The 26,017-nt window shown below is 40.9% G+C and overlaps 1 protein-coding gene across 1 annotated transcript in view; it reads left to right on the top strand.

Moving 5' to 3' along the window:
* snx19a (sorting nexin 19a) overlaps positions 1-26,017 on the top strand; it is a 137,875-nt gene that overhangs the window by 27,044 nt on the left and 84,814 nt on the right. Inside the window, exons 3-6 of the mRNA XM_034683787.1 lie at positions 1,125-1,218; positions 4,087-4,139; positions 15,836-15,972; positions 16,353-16,445. The gene's annotated coding sequence lies outside the window, so the exon portion shown is untranslated. The remainder of the gene's footprint in view (positions 1-1,124; positions 1,219-4,086; positions 4,140-15,835; positions 15,973-16,352; positions 16,446-26,017) is intronic.

Below are 26,017 nucleotides of genomic sequence, written 5' to 3'. Positions count from 1 at the left end.
CGTTCCAGAACGCTGACATCTTGTACATTTTCTGCAGCCAGAGTCTGCGCAGTCGAGAATTTCTGTGTTGCCACGGTAATTTCTGTGTTGCAACGGTAACAAGCTCCGCCCTACAGTGTACCTTCCCGAGATCCTATGGAGTTTCTCTCTACGGCAGCTGTCAATCAAAGTAAACCCCGGATGTAAAACCCCGTTTTTTAAACTCTGATGACTAACGAGAAAGAAACTTCTCAGAAAAAAGAGGCCTTGACACAAAACAGTCAAATGATAACTACATATCACCACAGCATACAGATGAGAGAAACATTAGTACGACATGTATTTATTTTTTCAGTTTGACTGCAGCTCCATTCAAATGAATGGGGGTAGTCAGAGTTTTTGACCTATACTGCAGCCAGCCACCAGGGGGAGCAGTTTTTGTGGAAGCCTCACTTCGAGCCGAGCAAGATGACATCAATTTTTTTGTCTATGGTTTGTATAGTGACAATTTTGTCTACAAGGACACAAAATAAAAATGTTTAGCATTAGGTCGTCATGATTTAAGGAAATTGTGCAGTTGCGATAATTAATACATTTTTTATTTAACCTTTATTTAACCAGATAAAAGACCCATTGAGATCGAAACCTCTTTCACAAGGGTGACCTGGCCAAGAGTGGCAGCAACACAAGTCATAGTAAACAAAACAGACAGATAACGACAGCAAACGTTAAAATATAAAATACAAGCAATTTGATAAAATAAAGTGCAGAAGTTATTTTACAGTAACAATTTAAGAACACAGGCACTGCACAAAGGATTTCCGTTGTTGTTTTCTTAAGATAGAGCGTAAAGCTTCCAATGAAAGAAATGCTGACAGTTTCAGTAAGAGTAATAGTAATTCATAATAGTGGACAATATTGCAATTTGCAGCTGTGATCCAATAAATGGCATCATGAGTCTAGTTGCTTCGTTATCAAGCAACACACAGAAGTTATTGCTTGATTTGAATGCATTTCTTAATTTCATTTACATTTAAATATTAGGTACATTTTGAACTGTACTTTTTTCAAAATAAAAGTTTTCAAAAGTGTTACTGTTTTCAAAATGAAAACTCAAAAATTTAATTATTTTTTTCCTGTTACAGGAAATCTATTCCTCCAACAAACAAAGACGACAGCGCTGCAGCAGTTCTGTAAAAACAGAAAGTTTGTGGTGTGCAAAGTGCAAACAGAGACAGTGTAAGTCTGTGAACATAAGGCATTTTTCCACAGTGCATTGTCACACTTCTCAGGTATGCTAGTGTTGCTATGTGACGTAGTGATTTTAACTTTGAGAGTTATGCACTGCACTTTCTGTTCAATGCCAGAGTATGAATAACTGAATAACTCCCGTAGAGCAGGTGATGCATTTTTTTCTGCCACCAGTTGAGCGTCGGCTTGGTCGTCATGCTCCTGCTCATTGGCATCCATGTTGGTCACTCTGCGCTTTGTGTGCTGGACAGTCATGTGACCATGCAAACATGCTGTGAGCACCCACACACACACAGACACATACAGACACTCACACACACACACACACACACACACACACACACACACACACACACACACTGTCATAACAGCTGATGGGCGTAACCAAACGCACTCCAAACGATCAAAGTAGAGGTGGTAATGTTAATAGACACACGTTTTTGGAAATCGTCATGCTTTGTGCGGTTTTATAATTGCACATCCCGACTGCTATTAGATGAATCATGTAGCACTATGTAGCATCTATGTACACGTACATTACAAGTGCAGTCTGTTATGTTTAGATTAAGTCTATAAAGTCTTATCACATGTTTTCCTTCGTTATCTTCGTGCATGTTTCTCACAAAATGAGAGGAGTAAGCATACTGTATATAACTCTACCTTATTACTGCATAAACAATAGGTTTGACTGGTTATACAAGAAGGCAAGAACACCTTTTTTTTTGTACTATGAAGCTGTGACTGTAAAGATTTCTGTACATTAAGGATAAAGGGGTCAAATGAAGTTAAAAAGTTTAACATTCGAAACAATGAATAAAGGATCTTTATCTCCCTGGTAGACGATGAACATAAATATAAGCGATGAGTGTTATCTGATGGTGTAGTTATGCAGAGCTGCCACCTCCCCCCCGGCACAGCGTCAGTCGTGTAAACACACAGCACTCTGGAGGAATGCTGGACTCTGTGACCTCCCGCCCCGAGTGCTGCAGCAGTGCAATGAGTTCAGTTGAACAGCCCGCCCCATGCTGCGCCTCCCCAAAGCTCCGCCTCACCCTATCCCAGCCTGAGGCCCCACAGGGTGGAAAAAAACACACCTCCCTCAAACCAACACCAAGACAGCCTCCTCACATACATGCACATACACAGCATGAACAGACAGACACACACACACATACATAAAGACAGACAAGTGCTCAAGAGGTTCCTTTCTTTACCCCCCAGCTGTCAGAGCTGCAATTCTTGTAGTTTCGACAGCTTTGCCATTCCAAGATCTTCTTGCAAGGCAGTTCAACTTACTTCACTCATCTTCAATCATGTCATCTCGCAGAGTGAAGACGTATGCAAATTATGGTGCTACATTTTTGTCAGCTTTAGATAGTAAGACAGTAAAAACTCAGACTCTCAGTCAAATATAGTCAAACTGAAGAGCCTCTTCTCCCATGATCATCGAGCATAGTTAGTGTTTCACATCAACAGAATACACACACTGAAAAGAAAAGGTAAGGTCAGGAAATAAGCTCTATCTCTATCCCAACTATACATCGAATCTGTGTCGTTTGGTGGAGGCAAAGTATAAGTAGTGTCAAGCAGACACTGCCCTCTGCTGGAGAGCAAACAGAGGAGGAAGGGCAGCAGAGCACAGACAGACAGAGGAGATGGGAGTTTGTGAAGTCACATGCAAAGTAATGAGGAACCCAGGCAAGACTGAGACACTGGAAATCAGGACTGATAGAAGTCCAATGTAATCTCTAATAGTTGCACGCCAGCTGTTGCCTCATTAAGTGAATTCTGTCATTGATTGCAGTGAAGGCAAAGTGAACCAAACACCGGTGATTACCACTCCGCTGCACCTCATCTCATTAAACGTAAGGGGCCTTACACATGTGTGCGCGAGGCCTGTGTGCAGACCTCACATGCACACGCAGACACACAATCACAGTTAGCTGTTGTCTGAGGAAACGAGGAGCTGTCTGGTGCCATAGCAACCAATGCGGATATCCCACCCTACCAGAGTGAGGGTGAAAAAAGAGAAATTGCAATGACAGATTGACAAGACCCTAATGAGATCCTCCACACAAAGACTATCTATCTATCTATCTATCTATCTATCTATCTATCTATCTATCTATCTATCTATCTATCTATCTATCTATCTATCTATCTATCTATCTATCTGTCTATCTGTCTGTCTGTCTGTCTGTCTGTCTGTCTGTCTGTCTGTCTGTCTGTCTGTCTGTCTGTCTGTCTATCTGTCTATCTATCTGTCTATCTATCTGTCTGAGTTATCGGCATGTCTGGCAGTTTGTCACAGTGAGACTAAACGGGGAAGTGGAAGCATCAAAGAGCGGGCGATGGCGACATCAGGGAATTTGCGACAACACAATATAAGAAACAGAATAGCCGAGCGTGGGTGAGGAAAAAGTGGGGAGAGCACAAAGTGATGGGGTAGGAGAAAATGAAACGAGGCAAGAAGAAGAAGAAAAAGACTCGGACTGCTCTCTGGGGCATGTCTGTCCGTTATGAGCCCTGAAAACACAGACACTGCCGCAGTCTGCACCAGCCTGCCTTTTTTTTCACCACCAGCGTGACTCCCGTTTGAACTGCAATCTCATATGTAATACTATTATTCTGGCCCATATTCCAGATTACATAACACTCCAAGCCAAATCCTGACCTCAATCTGCGAAAACAGCCACACTTGCTGTGATAAAAAAAATATGAGACTTTGTATTAGCTCTGAAGCATGTGGAGCACCAGGAAAGAAAACAGTCCGACGTGACCACGCCGTGTTAAGTCAGAGATAGAGGTAATTGTTGCACATGTCCTTTTGTTCATGATTGTTTGTGTCTCTCATAGGTGGATGTGTGAAGTTCAGCAGTGACTGGAAAGAAGACACCATGTTCTAACCGGTAAGTTGAGACTTTATCGAGCCTAAATTCCCGCGGCTGGCCTGCAGGTGGAAGTCACACCCACTGCTGTGTGGGCTCTTTACACAGCACGATACTAGCACCACAACCAAAACTCTCCACTCCCATTTTCTTACCGGTTCTCTCTGCCAGGTTTTGGTGCGATGTGGCAATGCGACAGATCGTTGATGCCCCCCTCCACCTTTGCACCAGTCTGTGCAAGTAAGAATCTGTGTATTTGTTCCCCCCCTTTATGAAGATGGTGCTATTTATGCCAGTAGTATACGGCAGAGGACCTCGTGAAGTGAGTCACAGCGCTGGCATGACCTAATTCTTTCTTTTCTTTTCTTTTTTTTGTTTAACTACGGTGTCATTCTGAGGTCTATGTGCGATGCCAGCCTACTGTTGAGCTTTGATGTGCTGCCCTGAAGTGAGCCTGGAGCTTGTCAGTGAGTCTGCTCAGTCAGAGAGGATTGAATGAGACTTGAGAGAGGCCACGACTTTGACTTATCTGAAAAAAGTGGATTATAGCTTAAAATTAACATGTCTCTCTTCCTATTATGGAGTGGTATGACCCCTCGTCGGTGATCATCATAAGGCAGATAACCCTCGGTGTAAGCCCGAATGACAGCTTTTTGAAATCCTTTTTCCTTAAAATACTTTATCCTCATATGACCCAGTTTCATCATTTTGATGCTTCTTGCTTGGATACATTTACACGATACATCTGACTCAACACAGCACGGCACAAACCAAGCACAGATGCTTTTTGCCATTCGTTGCACTTGACTGTCTGTGAATGAAACGCAAGGGTAGTGAAAGGCATCCACTTGCTCCACTGTCCCCATTCTGGCTCTCTGTTACCTGGGATGGCCCCGACTTCCTCCTCCTCCTCCTCCTCCTCCTCTCCCTCCTCTCCCTCCTCTTCCTCCCCTCCTCCTCCCCCTCTTTTTACGAGCACAGCCCCACCTGATGCACACATCTGCTTGCCCACTCATCTACGCCACAGCTTTGGTAGGTGGGTGATTGGCGGGGGTGGAGTGGGGTCGGAGCGCCATCCAATCACACGCATAATCGTGACGGCGTTGGAGTGATTTGACACATGTATCCGACCAATCACAGAGCACTGCAGCAAAGAAAGCAGCAGTAGTAAAAAAGAAGAAGAAGAAAAAAGAGTAAGTGCAGTAAGAATTTATTCAAGGGGGGGAATCTTGCTATGCTGTGCTTTTGCACATTTTACGAGTTTCAGTGCTTAGATTATGGCCTGAACAACAAAATGTGTATAAAACGGCAAAATTTAAATGAAACCACATAAAACGTGTTTATTAGATATGTATTAGATATGCAAATATGCATCAGGATGTTAGGTCTCTCAGACTACCACTCTATTTCAGCCCTCTCTGATTCACCCCCTCATTTCCATCTCTTTGTATTTCATCTTTGGATTACCCCTCAGCTCACCTTGATCTGAAACAGAATCATATGATATTCTAACACAACATGTTGTGATGACAGCCACTCCATTTATCCAAAGTCAGTGTGACGGCAGTCAGTCTGTTTTCATGAGGAGAGGAGGAAAAAAAACATTTTGTAAGTGCTAGATTTCTCAATGCTATACAGTAGAGCCATAACCGTCATACATCCCTCTTTGAACATAAACTTTAACACATGGAGTGCCTCATTGTTGCTCTCCACACTCAGCCTGGGCCCATTCTTATTAAAGGATAAATCCGGGATGTGGCTCGTCATTGTTACTGTCTGTCAGTTCAGTCACTGCAAAAAGATTCCTAATACCTGATCCGACACAGCGTGGCAGTCCTGTCTTCACAGCTGCAGACACATGCCAGACAGCAGTAGTTACTTTATTGTACATGTCACTGTTTCATCAGTGCTGGTGTTCCTGCTCTGTGTAAAGACTGAATGAGGAGAGAATGTGTCCTGGGAGCTAAAGTCGGTTGTGTAGAAGTTTTTTCCTGAGCTGAATTTATCATCGGTTGTGCTCGAACACATTTGAATGTAGATTTTGAATCAATCGGAAAGAGCCTTCAACTTTGTTCAACACATGTAGTTGTAGTTTTGCTCCTCTTTTTGTTTGATTTTTGGTGTGTTAACTTTACACAAACCTGACCAGAAACAAAGAAGGAAGCCATGGGTCGATATGGAACCTGAAAATATCAGCATATCCTGTATTTTAATCAGGGAAAACTACGACTGAAATAAGACCTGACTGTAAATGTATCCGAAACAAACATGCTGTTTGTTGTATGCCATCACAAATGTGTAATATTGTAATACTCATATTATAGTGGGACATTTAGTGCTTCTTTTTATTCCTTATAGCTTACCTCACTTGACATGGAGGTTTTGCTTATTTCCAATTTTCCTCGTGCAGAACATTCACAAAATTCCAGATCAGGGTGCAGGTCAGGGGATTTTTACAAACACTCCTTCTTGGTATGAAATATTTTTTTCATTATCTTCTTATGACTCACTGACTTTAAAAAAAAGTCTGGCTGATACATTTCATGAATGACTTTCCTTTTCTACCTTGGTGCAGATCCTCATCCTGCTGTGGGTTAAAATATTTCTAAAAATGTTAAATGGATGTTACATTTTTTTGGCAGACCTATGCTTCCTCCTTCAGCCTCTAGCATGTTCAGTAAGCAGATTATTTTTTCACATGTTAGTTTATTGAGAAGAATCAGACTCCAGTTAGTGTTTCAGTTCCTCTAGATTTGACTGGACTGTTCAGCACAGGGTCGAGGGATTTTTATTCTGTCTTTCGCTCAGCGCAGGAGATGCCACTTGGGTTACAGCAATGTTAAAATGAGTCCACCTTCTCTGTGGAATGTTGTACTTGTTGAAACTTTTCTTGAGTTTATTAAAAGACGTTTATACTGGGCTGAAGTCACTATGTGTAAGCAATTTGACTTGACTAAAAGACAAGGCTGTGTAGTTATTCTATCTGAAGTTTTATTAAGATAATTCTTAGATATTCAGATCTTGATGTTGAGATTCTTTCTCTTTTCACCTGATATGACAAGAATGAATCTCCTTAATATGAATCCTTAATCAGACTAAACTGCTGTTTCACTTCACTATTTAATTTAACAATTTGAAGTGTAATATGGGCCACAATTGAAAGGTTTACGCAATAGAGACTGGACTGTATTGATGCCTAAATTAAAGGAAGCTTTAGCTTTACTTTTTTCTCTTTCTGGTCTTAAATGCAGTCCAATATTTTTTCTGATTTGTTGATGTTTTTACAGAAAACCCTCACATCTTGGACTCAAGTAATATTTGAAAAACACAACAGTGATACTGAGATTTGTATAAAAAACAATGAATTTGTATTTTCTCTGAGTACCTCTCGCTCTGCGGTTGAGTCTGGCGGTCGACTGCGATGTTATCATAATGAGCGTTTTATAAACGTGACTGATGGATGTAGCAGTCTCGCTGAGGAGAGAGACTGCAGACCACTGTCCTTCTGCCCACTGTCTGCGTGCGTCCCTCCCTCGCAGCTTCACAGCCTCACAGCCTCACAGCTTTAGTTCATGACTCACATTGTGATGACTGACTGTGTGTGTGTGTGTGTGTGTGTGTGTATGTGTGTGTGTGTGTGTGTGTGTGTGTGTGTGTGTTCTGTGTAATACATCTTCTCTGGAAAGGCTGAGCAGCATAGGGTGAAGTGTAGACTTGGGTGGATCTGTGCCTCTCATCCTCCCCTCTGCGTAAGACGACGACAAAGAGATTTTGGCTGGATTGTTCTCCATAGTGTGTGTGTGTGTGTGTGTGTGTGTGTGTGTGTATATGTGGTTGTGGTCGAGGATGTGATTCATTGAGTGTTTGTTTCATGTGCTCATCGTAAGTGAAAGTGCAACTGAGTCATCAGACGGACAATAGTTCGGGAAACCACAGAAGTGTCCACACACCCATATTGCACGAGGCACACACACTGAATACACACACATTAACACTGTGGAGTTACTTGATTGATGAAATTATGAGTTTTTTTTCCTGCTCCTGTTCTGAATCATGTCTGTAACTGTTTCGGAAAGACACACCTTACAGAGTTTTCTGATTCCTGGCTTTGAGAAAAAGCAGAAGAGGGACGTAGACAGGGTTGAGTCACTTCTCTGAACTACTGACCCACAGATGAAGAAGAGAACAGTGAAACTAATTTGGCTCCTTTTGTCGGCTAACCATGGAGAAATAGATGAATCGAAAGGCTGATATTGCAAATGATATGTACTTGTTGTACAACTGGTACCTGTTGTACCTGCAATGCCTGATTCAAGTATTATAATTTATTAATCTAAATTTGTTTCTGCATTTAATTCTCGCTTTTTTTAAAATAAAACTCTTGTAGTTAAAACATCAAAGATTTAATCAAATATACATTTAAAAAACACATGGGCTTTATTGATTTTTGTATTCATAAGAAGAATCTTGATTTGCTTCTTCACACTTTCATAATCTACCACACATTAAGTGTTTCAACTTTGTGTATGAAACATTTTATTGAGGACTTTCATTATTTTATCGATAAATATAATCACATTATAACCCTTATGGAAAAAAGCTGAAACAAACCGTTTTGTAGCCTTTTTTTTTTTTTTTTTTTTCTTTTACAGAAACTGAAACCTGGTGGAGTACAACAGGACTGTGTTTCAGCCATGTCGGTTATACAGTAGCAATGAATGAAAGCATATTTGGTTATAATATTAAAGCTTAAGGTATGTGATTGTTTACATTTTTCTGGTGGTTATTTTTCCTCATGATATCATTTATTGTGTGGTCTCACGGAGCAGAGAAATAGAGACCTGTGTGAGACAGAGAACGAGCTAGGTAGCAGTGTTTTCAGTTTTTTTTTGCCTCTATTTTCTTTGATCACTGTGATCACTCAATTTCTGAGTTTGTGCACGTTATCATGAGGAAGATCTTTTTTTTTTGACGGGCAATTTAGCTGGTAACATTCCAGAATTTCTACCATTTAGAACAACATAAGCTCTGAATAGACACTTAATAACCTACGTTTATCAGCAATGTAACACAAAGAAGCATAATTTAATTAAACAAATTTAATTTACATTTCTAAATAATTGGATTTAAATATTAATTTGATCATGCAGTGTGAGACAGCACATCAATGCCAGCCTGTTCGTATAATCATTCATCAGTGTCTCTAGACAAGTAGGGTTATGGAGCTGTCAAAACATTTCACAGTATGTTTTATTTGTTGCTATGATGCATATGTTATACAGTATGATGTCCTGTGAGAGATGGAAAAAGGACGTTTGTTTCAACAGTTATTTTCATCTACAAAGCCAGCACAAGCAGCAGCTTCTCCATCCCTCCTTCCTGTCACTCAGTGTGGTTTAAATTTATCAAGACTTCATCCACATCAACTTGTAAGAGCTAACGATTGATGCTATGCTTTCAAACTGTGGATTCACTCGCACTTGCTCCAGTTGACTGTCAATCCTCCTCCACCCGCTGGTACGCAATCAACTGTTTGTACCTTCTGTTAGAAGTTGAAGGCCATGTTTTAGGATTGGGCGACAAAGACAGTTTTTAACCCTCCTGTTATGTTGCGGGTCAAATTGACCTTTTTTAAAGTCTATTTTAGGCATTATATCCCTTCCAAACCAGCTAAATGCAGCATAAAAATCTGAGCAGCATGTGACAGAAGAGGTGTCGTAAAATAAAATTAACGAAAATCTAAGTCATCTGAAACTATTGTCTTTATATTTAGGGCTTTCCAATGTACATTAAAAAAAGTTTTAACATTAATTTTAATGAAGAGAGAATTAAAGAACACCAATGGACTTAATCTTGATTTAAATGGTTAGCAATAGAGTTAAAATTTGATTTAAAAAAATCTTTTAGCGATTTTTTGGGGTTCTGACACTTTTGTATGATTGAATGAACCGGGTCAAATTGACCCAGGAACATTATTGCTGTTCCAGAGAAACGGACATAACAGGAGGGTTAAGATATAAATATATATTTTTACGTCAAATATAGGGTAAGACAATATTAATACAATGATTTATTTGTGTTATGTGAAAATAACTTTGCACATTTCTTCCATATAGCTGCCAATTCACATATTCCATCTTACCCTGCCCTGCTTCACTCCCTTTGAGCGTAACTGAAATTAAAATATCAGCCCCTCCACCTGCTTACAAACAACAACAAGTCCTTTATGCAGCAACAACATGGAGTTCAGATGAGTACAGGAGCAATGCTGCCAAAGAGGAGCTGGTCTGTAAAGAGAAAAATACTGGCTGGGTTATTTGGAGATGGTTCAGGTAAAAAACAACAACAGAGTATCACAGAAAAATCAAGCACAAAACATCTCTTTCACTATTTACAACAGTGCCACAAAGTGCTATACGAAAAGAGTATAACTCATAGAATGTATAACACGTGGACATAGCCTCAGAAACATCACCTATTGATTTCTGATGTGGAGTTTTGAAGTCTATTGTTGGTGGATGCCATGTTGGAAAGCTGACTAACTTTCGGACGAGCTAACTACAGGCACAGCGGTGGATTTGAGGGAGAAGCTTAGCCCAGTGGGATTGCTTGCTATAAAACCAACAACAGGAGTAATGTTAGAGGGTTTACATCACATGGCAGAGGATGCAGTGTTTTGGTCACAGCCGTCATCTATCCATTGGTTAGCGTAGTGTTGAATTAAATGATTTAAAGAAATAAATGCCAGGCCTAATGATCAGTTAAAAGACTATGTATTAACTTCAAAATAATCTATTTGAAAGGTTAAGAATAAATGGGGAATGTATCTTCACAGTGCAAAATATGAAGGTTTGATTTTGGTCCATATCGCCCAGCCCTACTTTATTTCCTCTCATTATCTTAAAATCAACGGAGAAGGGTTTTCTGCTGCTTTTGTTAAACAAACTTTATTATTCACACTTGACGATTTGGCCAATTAGATCGGAATCTGCAAGACAACTGCATGTGAAACCAGCCAATAGCAGCTAACGTTAACTCTGATCCTAAGTTGATTGTCTATTTTCGGTTAAATGTGTCATAAGCAAGCGGCAACCTCCGATCTCAAAATAAGAAGCCCATGCGGAAGTGTTATAAACTGCAATTCATCGAGGATCCGCTTGAGGCTGGCTGCAGAAACACCGGAAACCACATAGACCCCAATTCAAAAAAGACGATCTTTGCAGCATTAATAAACATGTTTACAGCCTGGTTCAAAAAACAGCTTGGCTCTACGTAGCTAATCTCTCTATCGGCACACACTGTGCAGGGGGTGAATTTTTTTTCTTACGCAACGGTTCAGAAGATATTAAGATTACGAGTTTTTGCCCAAATAAGGACATGACTGACTTGACTCCTGGACGGGAACACATAGCTGTTGGCTAAGAGGCTCAAACTCCGCCTCTTTACGTCACACTCTGCCTGGTCGAGTCCCGCATTTCCAATATGGCTGCCGCCGTGGATTGGCTTCAAGACAGCGCTCAGGAACAGATGGGTGACATCACGGATACTACGTCCATTATTTATACAGTCTATGTTCATAAGCAGTATGCCTGACCTCAGTGTCTCATTGGCTTATTGCTCATTGAAGTTGCTACGTTAGCTTAAAATCTGTTTTAACCCTTGCATATCTCGTCACTGGCAATAGAGACAATTATTGTTGTAGGGAAAACTTAACCAGGATAGTCAAGTCTTCTTATCATGTTTTTGTAACCATTACGAATGCAAGTGAGCCAGAAAATGTCATAATTGATTACATAAAGCTCAAGAAATGTCTCCCACACCAAAGAAAACTAACTTTCAACACCACATCACTTTTTTGAAAAGACAAAGGGGTCCCACAGAGGCAGTGTCAATATGAAATACACAACATGAAACTGATCCATCTTCGCCAAATGTAATAGCCACAGGGAGATCACTGAGTATAATGGCTTTGGTGTTTACTTCAAGTCAGATTAAAAAAAAGAAGAAAAGGTGGGGCTAGGATTGGCTTCAGGGTACTCAAAACTCACGACAACCACAAAACATGTTGAACTACGGAGATCATAAATAACCCTCACAAAATATTTATAAAAATACAATAAAATAAAACAAAACATATCACATATCTGTCCCAACCTTATAAAATAAACAGAAGATTAACAACACTGACTGCTTACCCTCACAGACTGCAGAAGGAGAAAATCATTAGCATGGACGACAGTTCCTCTCTCTAATCATGCAGTGTGGCTGATTGAAAAAAGAGAGATGATTTAGAGTCGACTGTCATCTGGGAGCACCTGCACAACCTGCTATCAAGATGACCAATTACCTGTCTGTTAATGTGTCTCTGTGCATATTATACAAGCTAACACACACACATGCAGGAACAGCTGCCACAAGTTATGCATATTGAATCACCCTGAAAATGCAGATCATATAGAACATAACATAACCGAATGTCACAACAATATATAGACAGTAGAATTTCCTATCTTGTTCTTTCCATCAGTCTGCAGGGTGCTGATGCTGTTGTCTGCTTCAAATACTACATCTCTTTAGTTAGGGTTATTTAGACAGGGTGGTTAGGGATCATGATGATTTATTTGATACAGGTATCTCAGGTGTTGTCTTTCAGTTAGTTTACCTTTTACTGAATGAACATTTATTCCCTGAGAAAGGAAAGCTGCAAAATTTAGCTGCCATTTGTTTGAGTCTCATTTTTTTTCAGACTAATTGCTGCCATCTCATCGTTTCAGATCATTGCCTGTCCTTTCCCTCCTCTGCAAGCAGACGTGTGTAACAGTCTGGTAATGTGTGTGTAATGTTTGGCATTTTCCAAACCAGAGTGCTCCACTATTTGTTTATTAAAATGTCTCATTGACGCAGCTTCCACAGTGTGTGATGCCCAAAATGAAAAGGAGTAACTTGTAAGAGGTTTGAGGCGCGACCACAGACTGCAGACGCTGAGAGGAAGCTGGGTCCGTGACATCACCGCCTGGTGTCTCAAGGGAGGGTTTCAGGCCTTTATTGGGGTTGGACAAAGGGGAGGCAGTCTGCTGTGACAAGCAGCAGTTAACTCCAACCACTGGCTGGGAGAGGCTCAGAGGCCTGTCAGTTAAAATTCCCTGAAACTAGTCAAGGTTTTTTTTTACCCCTGATCTCAACTTCCTCTTCTGATGTTGAGAATCTCCCAATGACAGGTCTAGTTTGGTATTTGACTATGAAGCAGACTGAAATGAATACTGATGCCTTTATATGACCCATGAGAACACCAGCAATAACTCTGATCATTTCTGTATGGTTATTTTTAATGCCTCTTGGTTTTTATCAGCTGAAGTGACTAAATTAACACTCTTTGTTTACATAACCTTAAGCCCAAGATCCACAGGATGCGTCGCGTTACGGCTGCGCCGCGCACGTCGCAGCAAATAGGTTCCCATTCAAGTCAATGCTCTAGGGTCCACAGGGCGCGCTGCGGCGCGTCTCAGCTCCGTCTCTGGAGCGTTCCGCCGCGCCGCTCTGCCAGAGATACGCGGGGAGTCTATTTTCGCCGCTCCCCGCGCCCAGCACGCGTCAATCGACACAGAAATGATCGAACTATCCCGGAAGTCAGGCACGAGGATCGTATGCAACATCCGCTCACTTTCAAAATAAACACCATGTGCAAACACAAGATCGTAAATTTCACCACTTCTTCAACATTACGTCATAACCTGTGGCATCGGGCCAGACGTCAGTCTCAAAAGATATCCGACACCATGGACGAGGAAAAGTTTATACTGTGTTGTTCTCGCGCGTTTTGGAGTTCTCGAGGGATCTTGAGTTTCCTGCTCCGGAGTGCGCGCCGCTCCAAACACGCATCCTATGGACCAGGGCGAAAGCCCCGGGACGGAGCAGAGCCGTGTCGCAGCCGTAACGCGGCGCACACGCATCCTGTGGATTCCCCGAGTAAGGGTCGCAAATCACCAGTTTCATCACAAAACAGTGTTACAGTATCTTGATTCTTTGGAGGATGATGCAATATTTGCAGATATCACAAAGTCTGCCAGGATTACATGTCTATTTGATCAGATTCGGAGTCCTATAAATTGATTTCAGAGGATATTATCCATTTAATATGATCAGGTACATTTTACCTAAAGAAAGGATATACATTTTGATGTTTGATGTTGACTTCAATCTGACATTTGATTTTGTTTCTTTTCATTTTCCATTGAACATCTTTTTAACAAAAAAAAGGAACTGTTTAAATGTAAAGTGCCACATCTAACATGATTAAATATTATTTGTGTGGGCGCTGGTGGCCTCGCGGTCTAAGTGCCCCACATATAGAGGCTATAGTCCTTGTTGCAGAGGTTGCTGTTTCAACTCCCGGCCAGTCGACCATTTACTGCATGTCTTCCCCCACTTTCTACTCCCCATATTTCCTGTCTCTCTTCAGCTGTCCTGTCAATAAAGGTGAAAAGGTCCAAATATATATATAAATAAATATGATTTTTGTTGTTTAATATTAAGGGCCTCTAATTACCTTTGTATTATAGAACAAAATCAGTTATATGCTTCTATTGCACACAATGTCCGTCCATCTGCAGTGAAAGAGACTCATTCTGAATTTGTTAACAATTTTATGTCACCTTTGACTTGACCGTATGGCTCTGTGTGCACATTTCACTCAGGCTGTCATAATGAGATTTAGTATTTAGGTTTCTAAGTATTTTAACACTGAAAAAATGGTCATTAACAACACCACTGTAAGTCATCATGTCTTTACAGATGAAAAATAGAATGTCAGATGTTAAACTTGTCTTCCATTTAGAGTTGTGACTCAGCTTTTGTGGAGGAAAACTGGTCAAAGAAGATGGTAAACAGACAGCAAAATATATGCTAATGTTAGCACAAGGGTCAATACCTTCGCCAGGTTTGTGGCTTTTCCTATTTCATCTCGGAACTGCATTGTTTGCATATGATATTTCTTTTGGCTTATGGTCTTTTCACTGGAATCAAATACAAAAAAAATTCCCCAAATGGGGGAACAATGAATAATATCTTATCTATCTTACCTTATCTTATCTTATACATTTCTACCCAGCTAATTTATTCCTGAGAGCGGAGTGAATATCTTCCTCATTCTCTTTGCTTGATGCTAGCATAGTTGGAAAGTCCAGGTGCAGCTGGGCAGAAACTGCAGTTTCAATACACCAGCACATCTTAAAGACGACAATGAAGATCAATGTTAAGACTTCCGATCCGTTTGATATGGTCGTTCAACCAATCAATGGATCGATCCAGATTGATGGATTCTTACACCACTATCACTTTTACACAACAAAGATTCACTGTGAGAGATACATTTGACTGTCAAAAGAAATCAGGATAATATTTGGGCAGAAGAAACACTCTTTGTCCACAGAAGTCACAGAGATTGACCTGAAATGAAAGTTCCTTACAGTAGCTTTAAATATATTTATAGTAGCATGAATATATATATTTCTGTCAGGAGTGACCTTTATTAGAAGCTGCAAACCGTGCACCTGTATTGTGAATGTTAAGATACTGAATATTTAACAGTGTATGTATAAATATATCATATAAATGTGTAGTCATGTGTTGTGCTTTTCTGCATTTTCATGAAGCAGCATAATTTAAAGCATTACAGATTTACTAACTCTTCACTACTCAGCAGAGTTTTTATTTTTCAGATATATTCTTTTAGGTGATATGCCTGTATTTGATATCAAAAGAAGAAGGGTGACAGTAGGAGTGAGAGAACGAGAGGGGGTGATATGCAGCAGAGGCTGTGATAAAGACTCAGCTCTAATGCTTCACGCTCCACCAGGTGAGAGCTATCTGGGCACCCTTCTGCTCAGGCTGCAATCATTATATTATGCCTTTTTTTATATCACTTTACTTCAGTGCTGTTATTTGATGCAATCGGGTAATACCAGGTTTTGACTCCCCCAAAAGACCTACAATGGATAATCACTATGTTAAATAAAGTTTGTTTGATAGCCTTTATTAGCTCTGATATGTTTCAGTATCATTGTGCTCTGTAGTTTCCCAAATTGCCCTTAATTGTTTGCGGCTCAATTGCACAAGCTCACTTGATGATTCACTGAGATGTTTATGCAAATTAAGTTGTGGCACAACTATGCCCCCAGTAATAATACGAGAACTGAACAATCCCAGTGTGACAATTGGTGCATATTTTACACACAGATGGAGGTCCTACCGCAATTATCACAGTTAACTGAAGAAATCGGAGCAGTATTTGAAGCAGTCTCTGAAGGACCTGCTCCTTTTTATTCTGCTGTAAGTACCAACAACGGTGACACCTGACACTATTTATTATATATATGCATTAGGTCTCATCTGTGTAGGTCCTACCTTTGTGTCCTCATTACATACTAGGGGTGTGATAATACAGCAATGTCATGAGATGAGTTGAAACAGAATGAGGTGTAAAGGTAACACTATTTGAATTAAAACTTCATTATTTTGTTATTGATTTGTCAAGATGTTTACAGGACCTGACTGTAGCCTGTCATGATGAACTCTGACCTCTGTGTCTCTCTCTGCCTCAGTGACTATATGTGGCAATGAAGTTTTTGCTTTGTTTTGAGCCTTTTATGATAAATATGCATTTTTCTATTATTATTCTTCATGCTGGAGCTTTTCAATTAAAAGCGAACATGCTGTAACCAAGATGCACAAACACTTTATATTGGTTGAATTAATACCTAAACTCGTATTACTCTCCAACGGTACCGGAGAGAGGGAGAATATGTCAGTCAGTCAGTCAGTCAGTCAGTCAGTCAGTCAGACAGACAGACAGACAGACAGACAGACAGACAGACAGACAGACAGACAGACAGACAGACAGACAGACAGACAGACAGACAGACAGACAGACAGACAGACAGAGTGTGTACTGTAGTTTGTTGTCGCCTATGACGTAGCATAGACAAAACCCTCTCTGCAGAAAACATTTGACTTTTCTTCTTCTTTGGCAGTCATGGCAGCACCTTTTCTGCTGCCCTGGACTGATTTAGATACAATGCTGCCACCACATCGGTATCATACCTTAATTGCTATTAAAAGATTCACCTCAAGTGCCGTTCTCAGACAGAGGTGTTCCTCATGACGAACTTGGCCTACGTCACACTCATACGTCAGTATCGTGACATCTTCTGATGAGACCTCGTCACACCCCTGTTAGCTACAGGTGCAGACGTAGTGCTGTTATACTTGTCGTCAGGCAATGCCCCATCCATGTTAAATAAGGCTGCTGTTATCAAGTTAAACTGTGTGCCTCTGTTTCTGCTCCTGTGATAAGATTTGCTCAGTCTCTGCAGTAATACTGTTGATTTTAGAATCAGGTCAAACAACATGAAAGTCCTTTGAAAGTCTCTTGGAGATGCCTTTGCAGACTTTGTCTTGTCAGCTGCAGTCTATACATTAAAGCACTCTCTCTGTAAAGAGTCTTGTGGCCAAGCACACCATTAACTGTGGAATTAGAAACCCTGAGAAGTTGTTAATCACAGCAGTCATTCACATTCCACATAGACTCTACTCTGCTCAGGACCTCCATGAGCTGGGGATGGGGCATGGTCTGGGCCAATGCTATTGGACCCAATGGTCTTTAATTAGAGGGAGAGCTTGGCAGGGACTGATGGAGGAGAAAGGATCTCAGGATGTGAGTCCAGGGTGAGAGGGTTCACACACAAAACACTGGCTTTTCATCACCGCATGACTCACTCAGTTTGTGTGTAAAGTGCGGTGTATGTGTGGATGTGTGTGCGTGTGTGTATGGCAGAGAAAGTGAGAAAATGCGTGTGTGTTCACCCGGTACTGTATACATGTGTGTGCGTGCGCACACGGCTGCGCGTGCGTGTGTTTCTTACCTCACTGCTCAGGCATTCCAGTAGAGAAAGTGGTGTGAAGAGAAAGAGCGGCTCTCACAGTGTGGGTATTCATGGATCTGGCCCCCGTGGGCCGGTCCGGGCTCCAGTGTTCACAGACAAAGCCTCTCCAGCAGGACCCAGACACACTCACATAGAAAGGGGAGCGACAGAAGAAGAGGGACACAGGATTGGGGGAGACTAGGTAACAAGGGGGAGAAAACAGAGAAGGGGCGGGAGAGGGAAAACATGTGGCAGCTCTCTTTCCCATAAGGATGCAGGTGTGATCGGTTTGTCATTTAAAAGTGGACAAACTGCTCACATGCTCTGCTTTCAGACAGCTTGGTTTGGAAACTACCTTTGATAACTTATTTGGTTTTGAATGTCATCTTTCAAACTCCAGAGTAATGTGTCATAACTGTCACTCATATGTTTCATACTCTGTCCTTGAAGAAATAGAAACATTGGAAGACACTTGCACAACCTGTTTCTCACCGCAACCTTTATCCTTTTTTTTCTCCTCCGTGCTGTCAGCGGAGTCCATAAATCTTCCACGACTCTCCTCCTGAACGGGTCCTCCCTCTCTTCCTTCCTCCCAGCCAATCGTGTCGCTCTCTTCCAGCGCTCTCTACTCCCTCTAGCTTTGAGCCAGCAGCTCAAGCTTGTAGGATTCCATGAGAGTTTCTTCCACTTGGCCGTCCCGTCACTGCTCCCCTTGCCTGGCCCCTTCCATGGATCGGGTAGCCTGGTTCACTGTGTCCTTAAACAACCCGTGCGCATGTACAGGAAAGGGGCCCCAAAGTGGGGAGGCCCATCTCTATCCCTTCGTTTGTGAAGAGACAGAGTTGTACTAGAAAATGTCTGCACTGACTTTTCTTCATAAATGAATGTCAAGGTGTTCTTTCCACTGTCCCCGTCAACATAAATGTTAGTGTTATGGACTACATAATGAGTAAGTGCAGAGTCAACTTAGATTAAATATATATTTATGAATATACATGTATTCAAACTCTACTTTTATTAAATGCTTCCTCACCAAATGACAGGGACTATCAGCCATACAGGTTATAACATTCCTTATAGTTCAATTTAAGCTGCAATCTCATAAGGAGATAAGCTATTGTCAATTTAGTGCATTAGCAAGGCTCAGATTCATACAGACACTGTCCATTTTTGGATGTTTTGTTAAGTGAAGTTTTGTATTTTGCATGTAGAGAACGAGAGAACTAGATATTTTGCATCTTCCAAAAGAATGCAGCTTTAAAGAATATATAATAAAAGTCCCTGTTGCTCTCTAGTCATGTCTGTTTCTGCAGCTACATGCAGCTGATCAATGGTTTCATTAAATTAGATTTTGCAAAGAAAAAAAATGACAATTCAAAGAAATAATGAATCAGCTGTTCGATTCCTTTTTTGAAAAACTGTGCAGTTCTTTTGCATTCAATATTTTCAAACTAACTTCTCTCTTCATCCCTCATCCCCTGTTAGTCTCCCTCACATAGAGCACCTGTCTATTCAGAAATTAATGAATGGGTGGATGAAATGATAGATAGATGGATAGATGGCACCTGCTAGTAATTGATGGCCTCGTCCTGAATGTGCTGAGTCACAGAGCATTAGTGTGCAGAAGCCCCAAAAAATTCGACAGCAGACAGATGTTCGAGATGATGTCTGGAGTGATATAAATGATACGAGTATATCAGATATGCATCATCACTTTTATGTTTGAAGGCCACTTGAACAGTTAACACAGATATAACTGACTTTAGAGAGATCACTGTGACTTCAACATTATTTATTTGGTTGCCTTTAGTTGATTCTGGACATACCTTTGCCACAACTTAAAGGTACAGTGTGTAGTATTCAGCAGCATGTAGCTGAACAGGCTTGGTAGAATTAGAATATAGGATTCATTAGTATTTTTAAACTGCTGTATAATAACCTGAATGCAATATGTCTTTTAGAGTGGGTCCCCTTCCTTGGAGGCTGCTATCTTGCATCGCCAAATTTCTTCAGTAGCACAGAATAGATAAACTAGTACAGGCTAGTATTTGAGTTCTTGCATTTAGTAGTGACTGAAAACACACTTGGAATACGTAGAAGAAGAGAGTGGTTTCTTGTGCAGTCTGGAATTTCAACAACCAGAGAGGTGAGCAAAGGAACATTTCAATCTAGAATCTGTATGACTGTACCTTTTAAGGATTTAAATGTGTCATTTCATTAAGTATGTTTCATATGGCTTTGGAGGGATTAGTGTGAATATTTGGCAGCAAAAGATGTAGATCTATCCTTTCCACACAAGTAATATTTCAGTGAGCTGTTACATTGGACTGTTGTCGCTGATTGAAAGTAAAGACTTGGTCTCATGTTAAAGAACTCTGTGCAGCAGCTTCGTCAATATTCAACAGCTCCATCAATACAGCTGTGTTAAACATCTAAAGGCTACATTAACTGGTGAAGGTAAAATAGCACTAAGGCTTTGATAGAATATAATCAGTGGTATAATTGAATTAGACAGATGATTGTTGTTCAGTTGGGAAGAAAGTGATAGCATAGCATCAACTACATGATGTATAAAAGTGTTGTGATATAAATGTTAAAAAGAAACAGACGCCAACGTTGTTTTGTCGCTACACCGTCCCGCTGTACGAGGAGAGATTGGGAAGCAGTAAGTGTTGCCAGCAAGCTCTTAATTTTGCTTTTGGTAAATACAATATCTGATTAGCTCCTCTGCTACACGGAAAGTGTTACAATCAGTTTCAGGGCTGTACCTCAAATTAAGAGAGTGAACCTGCTGAAATGAAGACAAGAGCACCCTCTGATTGGGTCTGATTTGCAGATGTTTTTGGGGTGCACTCCAAGTATCTGTTTGATTAGGATCAGGCTACTTTACTGTTAGCAATGCATGTATGAATGAAGCTGGATATTTTCAGGGCAGCGTTATAAAGTAAATGTTTTCTGAAATATGAACATTTGTATCATATAACACCAGAAATCTGAGTTATGTCAGGTTTCATGGCATTGAGAAATCTGATAGTGAGGTTCAAACGCGTTATAGCTCTGTCTCCATTTTTAATCTCAGTCAGCCAACACACATGGAATGGATTTTTAAAAATTATTGAGTAAAGAGTTTATTTGGACTAGGGCTTGTTCTTAAACAGGAGGGAATAGACAGGAAGTCAGATCTACAGTTGGAGATTATATAATCCTATATCAGCATCTCAGCAGCTGTGGTGTGAATTTTTGAAGTATGCGTTGGATATATGTCTCAGTAAGTCATGCATAACTTAGTGATGTAGATACATTCTGCTGCAATTGAGTTGCATGTCTCGCCCCATATTAAAGAGTCACTATGAAACATCATTGTCATTCACTCTGTTGACTACAGATCACCTCTGGAGGTCTTTTGAACAGTGTTATGACAAAAACAAAACTACTACGATCCATCTTTTTCATCAGTGATCAGAACATGAATGAAAGGCGGTTAGATATAAGGCACAGTAGATACTCTGTCATATGGCTTTATGATCCCTTTGACTCCTGATCCCCTCAAATCCCCAACGACCCAGAGGCCACGACCTCGGCATCTGCCAGCAGCAGCAGAAGGGGAGGCCAGCTCCGACTGTACCCAGACAGATGCTCTGTAAGATGAAGTGTCTGTATAGTGTAACCTCCCGTACGCTCTCTGCCACTGAAAGTCTCACAGGGCAAGATGAGTCATTAGACATCGATCCTGACTTCTTTGGCTGCAAGCTACACAGAATGATTTGACGCAGACACTTGAGATAACAGGAACGCCCTATAAGGATTCTGTTTGGTTTAATACCGCTGTAAAATGTGCGTCTCCCAGTAAAATATGGATGTCTGAATCTGAGGCTAAACTTTTCAACTGTGTTGTGTCAGCTCGATGTTGCCTAATAAGGGATGCCGTTCAAGTCTTGATGATAGGGGTTGGTGTTAGTATGTAAAAGTTACATCAGTGTTGAAGCAATGAAAACAGAGGGAGTATGCTTACTGTCAACTCACAATCATCTTTATGTTTGCACATAAGCTTTTGTGGCAGATTTGAAAACTCTTTAACCAAAAAGTTTACCTTGCTTAACACTGTGTGGAACTGATTTAAGACTTTTTATAAATATTGATCCCAGTCATATTTACCACCAACACTTCAATTGATGAGGAGTGGAAGGTACACAGGTTAAACACCTGAACATGCTGGATTCTTTTTTTTTTTTTTTTTTTCAGCTATATTTTTTGGCCTTTTTGCCTTTATTTTATAGGACAGCTGAAAAGAGACAGGAAATGTGGGGAGAAGAGAGCGGGGGAAGACATGCAGGAAATGGTTGACCGGCTGGGAATCGATCCGGCGACCCCTGCGACGAGGACTGTAGCCAGTGTATGTGGGGCGCTTAGACTGCTAGGCCACCAGCGCCCCAACATGCTGGATTCTTGTAGTGATTTTGTCAGTACAGTGAGATCTATGCTTCAAACCCTCCCTTCAGAAGTCAATATGTGACATCACTGATGCCTTAGCCTAGCTTGTTGTAGGTCAACAAGTTTATCCTCTTGGGCCTCATGAAGTTGAATTTTTCCAAGAAAAGGCTGGTTTATATTTCCAAGCTGACACTACGCAGCAGTGGCCTTGTGAGTCGGTGTATCTTCGTAGCTCCGCTGAAATGCTTGTGGGCAGTGTGGCCTCTATGATAGTCTGGTTGCCTGTCACCGAGCGTATTATGTTCATTTAGAGATAATACATGTTGCCGTTTATCATACAGCAATTATTACATGGAAGAATAGAGAGGAGACGAAATGTACAACCGGTGTACAGGAATCAGGAAGAGGGTGTAAATGCAGGAAATGCAATGCTGTCCAGCCTACCAATCATAGAGGTTGCAGTCCACATCATTGCAATGCATAGTTACATTTTGGAGAAGGTGCACGTCAGGCTACATGCTAACGGCCAAATTCCACAGGATCCGTGTCCGGCCCATCTCCGACCCCACACGGTACCAGAGTTGATAGGTTGTTATTCTAGTCAATGTGTTAACTTCCACTGGATCCACTCTGTTCCCTTCCAGCTGCATCTCTGATCCAGTAGGTCGGAGCCCTCTAGATCAGATACACAAGACTATCTTTGCCGGTGCCAGAGCACGACGCATACATCTCAACAGAGAAGATCGAGTGGGACAGGAAGTCAGGCATCAAAACAAAATGAAACTTCCCGTTCATTCTCAGAATTTAACCCTCCATGTTATCGCCAGATCATTTTCACTTAACTACGACAACAAACCGTAGAGATGAGCGAAGCTAGGCCTGGAGTCAACGGTCAGAGGTTTTTGGAGGCCGATAGCCGATATTGACAGCACAGATGAGGAGAGGAGTCAGATATTCATTAATGCAGTAATAACCATGGGACAACCATGGTCACATGACTCCAGCTGTCCGGCGGTACTGCGCCATGCTCCATTCTGAAAATGCAACCGGTGGGTGTTGACGGATGAGGGCGCAGAGGCAGACTGGACACAGATTTGGTGGAAGTCCCAGGAAAGGCTTCTGCATCGAAAAAGGGCTACGCAGACCTATGGCATGGCTACTGCATGGATTCAATACAGACCTATAAACCAGGGTTAAGAAACACGTTGAAAAAGATATTTCTGATTTTAAATTATTTGAATCAAACTAGTGAAAAGTGAAACCAGTGAAAAAAATACATTAACTCATCATATTTAAAAGCAATTTTTCATTACAACAGAGTCTCTTAATGTAAAAAAAAATCACAGTTATTAACTCTCTTGCCTTGATTCTGGCTGCAGTTGGACCATGTGTTATGGTTCCTTAAATTTATATAATTTTTATGAAGTGAGTTCAAGGTAATATGTTTCCTTGTATCAGTCTACTGCAGAAAAAACAAATACATAGTGCAAAGCTTGAAAAAGTAGTTCCCTCACTCAATATTGTGCACATTTTCTGACCTTCATGTTTTATTTTTTTTTCCTAGAAGTAAATATTATTATGACTTGTGTTGTCGATGATGAGGAGTTTTTACTGCTCATCTCTTTATCCATGAGAAACATGCTTTGACTTTGACTTTTTAAGTAGAGATAAATTCAACTGATGTTTTAATTAATCATCATAATAGAATCTATATTTAAGTATGATATGTCAGAGCTTTTATTATGTTATTAATACGGCTTATTATTATTGGATGTGATGCTTGTGCCTCTTTACGTGTGAAGCAGCAGCAGTGCACGAGTCTGATGTGCGTAAGTGAAGCTGTTTTCTCTCCCCTTCCTGTGTGTTCTGAAACCTCCTCTGCTGCAGACAGTCTGGGGTGCAGAGATGGTGGATGTAGGGGGGGTTGGCGTTGTGAGGAGGGGGGGGGGAGTAGGAGAGGAAGGCAGCGGACGTGGCGGCAGGCCAGAATCAATTGGCAGTGTAATGAGATGGCCTGGTGCCAGGTAACCATGGAGCTCCCCTCTCTGCCTGTCTACCAGCGCAGAGTTCAAAATTAAACTGAATGAATGAGAGAGCGAGAGGGGAGGGAGGGGAAAGAAGGGTCTGAAATGGCAGGAGTGGAGGGTGATAGAAAGGGAGAAATGGCAGGAGAGGAGGGAGGTTGATGAGGCTCTGTGGGCTATTTCTAAGCACTGCAGGAAAATTTAACTTCAGCCTCATTTCACAGAAGGAAGAGTGAGAGGTAAACTCAATTCCACCTGGGATTTTGATACACGGGAATACCTGAAAATACCGTTGTAATGTAGCTGCTTTTTACTACCTAGCTCTGCCTGCATTTGAGTGAAGAACAAGTGCTCTTCACAAAGAAAGGAAAAAATGTGACCTCCCTGAGCACTCTTCCTCGATATCCACAGTAAGCTGCTTCTTTTGCAAGTCTGACGGCATTAGTGGCTTTAATGTGCCTGCAAATCTCATCCCTTCATCCCCTCCTCGACCCGCACTCTTCCTCCTGTCATGGAAGATGTGTTAATATTGAAGATTTGGCTGCATTCTTAAAGTGATTAGTTCAAGCCAATGGATCCTGTAGATGAAAAGAAATTAAGTAATTAATACAGTAATTAGATCTTTTCCTTCTTCCTACAGCTTTACCCCTGCTAAGTCATTGTGCTCCCTCTTTTCTTAACTGTCTGTGCATAGAGCATGTTAGGAAGCAGTGTGCCACCCATGATGGATGGTTTCACTTTGCAATTTGTCTCCGTCTGGTGAATACAATTTCCTGCTATGTTGTCAAACACTGAAGTACAGTCAAAGGACTATTGATACTGTGAAATTTAAAAATCATTTTTATATTGAGATGAAGATAATACTGAGAGAAAAGCTCATTTCAGAAGTTATCAAAGGTAGTTTGATGAATTTGCATTTTTTGACGTGTGACAAGAGGAAACTTGGGGTCAGCTGAGGTGTTTAAATGGCTTTAAGTTCGATTGATAGACGCAGCCAACAGATAACTGTGTTTTGACCCTTTGTGTTTCACAATACAGAACATTCAACCTGAGATAAGATGAGACAAGATAAACTTGACTGATCCCCAAAGGCAGCAATGTTGTTAGGTACGCGTCCTTTGTCTCTGACAAGTCTCTGACGCATCAAAATCAAAAACCTAGCAGTAGACTCAAAATCCGTGCGTCCTTTGCACCTCATTTTTCTTATACAGAAGGATACATAATTGTGAACAACAAACTCTTGTTAATATTAGGGGTGAGTATTGGCAAGAACCTCACGATACGATACTTGAGTCACGATACCAAAGTATCACGATATCACAATATTGTGATATGTTGTGATATTCTACACAGCAAACTAAGAAAAAAATAGAGATTGGTGTATATGTAAATCACACAATATTACTCAAAGTTGAAAGGACAAATTAAGTCAAAACTATTTGATTGAAAACAACTTTTCCACTTTATTGTTTTTGAAATACTGAAGTCGTATTTAAGTTCCAACTCGGCTAAAATGTGAATGTTT

This window comes from Notolabrus celidotus, chromosome 5, assembly GCF_009762535.1.
Source record: "Notolabrus celidotus isolate fNotCel1 chromosome 5, fNotCel1.pri, whole genome shotgun sequence".
Taxonomy (NCBI): domain Eukaryota; kingdom Metazoa; phylum Chordata; class Actinopteri; order Labriformes; family Labridae; genus Notolabrus; species Notolabrus celidotus.
Note: the sequence above shows the minus strand (reverse complement) of the source record. Positions and strands in the feature narration are given on the sequence as shown.